This window comes from Neomonachus schauinslandi, chromosome 1 (genome assembly GCF_002201575.2).
Source record: "Neomonachus schauinslandi chromosome 1, ASM220157v2, whole genome shotgun sequence".
Lineage (NCBI taxonomy): Eukaryota > Metazoa > Chordata > Mammalia > Carnivora > Phocidae > Neomonachus > Neomonachus schauinslandi.
Genome location: NC_058403.1, coordinates 3334837 through 3338069, shown reverse-complemented (window position 1 = coordinate 3338069; position 3233 = coordinate 3334837).

Sequence of the window (3233 nt, the reverse complement as noted above, 5' to 3'; positions counted from 1 at the left end):
GTTCCCAGAATGGAGACCCTGCGTAGGCAGCGGAGGGAGCACTCGGGGCTCTCGGGCAAGGACGGGGTGCGCGCCGGGGTTGGGCAGGCCTGGAGAGCTGAGAGCACGGCTCCCAGACCCCGCCGTGAGCATCCGGCACGAGCCAGAGCAGCGGACAGACCATGAAACACGCGGTGTTCTCTCTCCCGACCACCGTGGCGCCCCGCTGTGGGGCTCGGCCCCTGCCCTGGGCACCATATCAGAGACCTGCTCCCCTTGAGCTCCCTTGGTCTCTTTGGTCCTCCGTGGCGGCCTTCCGTGCTTTCTGCCAAGCATTTCCAACTCGTGCCCCCTCTAAGCGCACACAACAGTGGTCTCGCCGGCACCCTGCCTCGTTCAGCCGATGTCCCCTGAGAGTGGGGGCACGCGGCCCTTCGAGGCTGGAGCGCGCGATGGCCCGTGCGTGCATGTCCCTCCAGAGCTCCCGCCCTCTGCCGTGGTGCTGGCGGCTCCTGGGTCTGGCTCAGGCGTGGAGCAGAGCCCACGGCCCCAGTGTGTACGGAGGGCTGGCGGGAGGGCCGCGAGGAGACCGCCGCCGGAGGCAGGAAGATGGGAATTCCTGGCTGGGCAGGGGCGGCCCGTTCCATGGAAGTGGGGCCTGACAGCCTGCGGAGCTGGGGACGGAGCTTGCCCCCAAGAACACCGTGCGCCGGGGGAGCTGCCCGAACCTGGATTTTAGGAGTGTGTGCTGTTGGCTGTCAGATTCCGTGGGGCAGGTGCGGCAAGAGAAAGATGAGCTCGGAGAACACGGATCTGGTGTGTAAGCAGGGATGAGGGAGTAGGGAGTCAGCAAATCCGGAAACCTGCAGGATTAGACAGTAGCTACTCCACACATACCAACAGCAAAATGATAAAATCGGGAAGTGCCCGCAGCGGCTGCCCGCCCAAGTCAGCGGCTCGGGCGCGAGGCCCAGCCCCACCCCGCAGGCTGCAGGCGGGCGGACCGGGCTCTGTTTCGGGAGGGACACAGGGACCCAGAGTAAGGGTACGGCTCCCCGCTGAGCTTGTTCGGCTCCAGAGACCAGCCATGATCTCTCGCCATACCCGCAGCAAGAAGCCACCTGCGTTTTTAAGAGGCAGATGCCCCCCAAGAAACTGCAAACCAGGAAAACAGTCCTCATTCTGTGCAGTAGCTCTGTTTTAGAAAGTCTGCGTGGACCCTGAGCTAGCAAATACCGAGCCCTCGCTCCCCCAGCCAGGGGGAAACACAAGGCTGTTCTTTCAAGCCTCTGCTCACAACACTGTCATCAATCAACACACGATCGGGTGGGATGCATGCTTCTGCTTAAAGACACGTATTTCACATTTCCCATTGACGCGTCAACACCGACCTCCCGGCCGACGGCACCGTCACTCACCCCTGAAGGAGGCTCATCTACACCCGCGTTTTCTCCGTGAGGCGCGTCCTAGCACGCCAGACAGCTCTTCCCACCCTGCCGGGGGCCGTTTTAAAAAGCACAAAAATGTGAGAAACGCTCCCTGACACTGCAGAGGCCACGGAAGGGACACTTGTTTACAGCGGGGCCTGAAACAAGGAGGCGGGGTGGCATCTCTCCCACCTCAGCTGGGAAGGTGCGCGACCGGCCACTCACGGGTTTGGGGCCAGCCCCGTTCCTGTCTGAGAACGACCTCTAAGTTTCTGGCATGTTGATGAGGGGCTACAAAAAAATCTTCCCAAGTAGGCGAATTCAAAAATACAGAATCCACAAATAATGAGGATGGACCATGTTAGGGACCCTTTGTGAGGACCTGAAAATCACTCCGGGGCCCCGTTCCTGCAGGAGCGCAGGCAGCCCGACAGCGCTCAGCCCCGGACCAGGCGAGAAGAACCCCAAAGGGCAGGGCTCTGGGCCAGAGACATGGGCTGGGGCACGTCCCAGGGAGGAGAATCAGGGCCGACCCGGGGAGCGCGTCCCACCCGCTGGGATTTCAGGACGGCCTCAAAACCCTGGCTTCTTCTGTTGTCATTCTGCCCTTTTCCAAGTCAATGTGCAGTCACAGACACCCCCCCACCCCCACCCCCCACCCCCCGTTCCATCATTTTGCAGCAAGTGCGGGTGGGGGGTAACCTGTCTTTTCCTCTCATCCATCTACAAATCAAGAAGTGGCCGATCTGGGCCTGATTGGGACCACTGGGCATCCCCAGTGCAGGGACCACCCCACACCACCCCAAGGGCCCAGGAGTACGGTGCAGGGCTGAACGGGAACGTCGGGCGCCAACGGAGAGAATATATGTCCCGTGTGAGGAGCATGAGCCTCGACCAGAGGGGCGGATGCGCGGGCATCGGGGCGGCTCTCGGGGACTCCACGTTCTCTCGCTCCGGGAACAGTTGTCACGGGCAGGTTCCCCACAGGCAGGCTCTGAGACGGAGTTTATTAGGAGGTCCCCTCGGAATCGACGGCTGAGGGAAGTGGGGGGAAAGGGAGACGGGGAGCTGCAGTGCAGGCCACACAGCGGCCTCAGGCCCCCCACGCAGAGAGCGGGAGCAAAAGCGACCCGCGGGGTTGGCTGGCGTTGGCCGAAACAGCCAAGCCCACCCTCCCTCCTGGGTTGTTGAGTGTTCTTTGTGGTGGGCGCTCTCTGGGAGCACTAACCTGCTTCACAAAGATCTTCCCACCTCCTGTCCACTCCTAGATGCCCCCCCTGCATGCCTCAGCCGCAGACCCCCCGCGGTCCCTGCTCTTCACACCTCTCCCCGTCCTCTGTGCCCTGGCCATGTCGCTCATGATTCAGATGTCTTCTAACCCTGGGGCTACTGCTCTTTCCACACAACGTGGATGCCCGGGTGGACCCCAAGCTCTGCCCACTGGGAGACTTTTCCTTCCTCTCGCTCTTTAATGGATAACCTGAGTGGGGCTGGAGGGGAGTGGCCGTGCACTTTTGGCTGGCCCCACAGATTGAACGGACCCGCCCCCAGCCAAGGTGGGGCTCTCCCTCTCCCGCCGGCCGCTGGAGGGTTCCTGCATCGGGCCGTCGTGTGAGCCAGGGGGCTGCCGGGCGACATGCAGCCTACTGGCCCTCTGCCCCTGCTCAGGTGTCACTCCCACACAAGACAGGTTATTTCTGAGCCCCCAACCTTACAACGTGAGGATGTGACAGGATCCAGCTCACGCTGAACAGGCCCAGATGCAAGGTCACACGCCCGCCTCCTTCGGGGCCCAGCAGCACGTCAGCAGCTGTTTTTCAAAAGGCA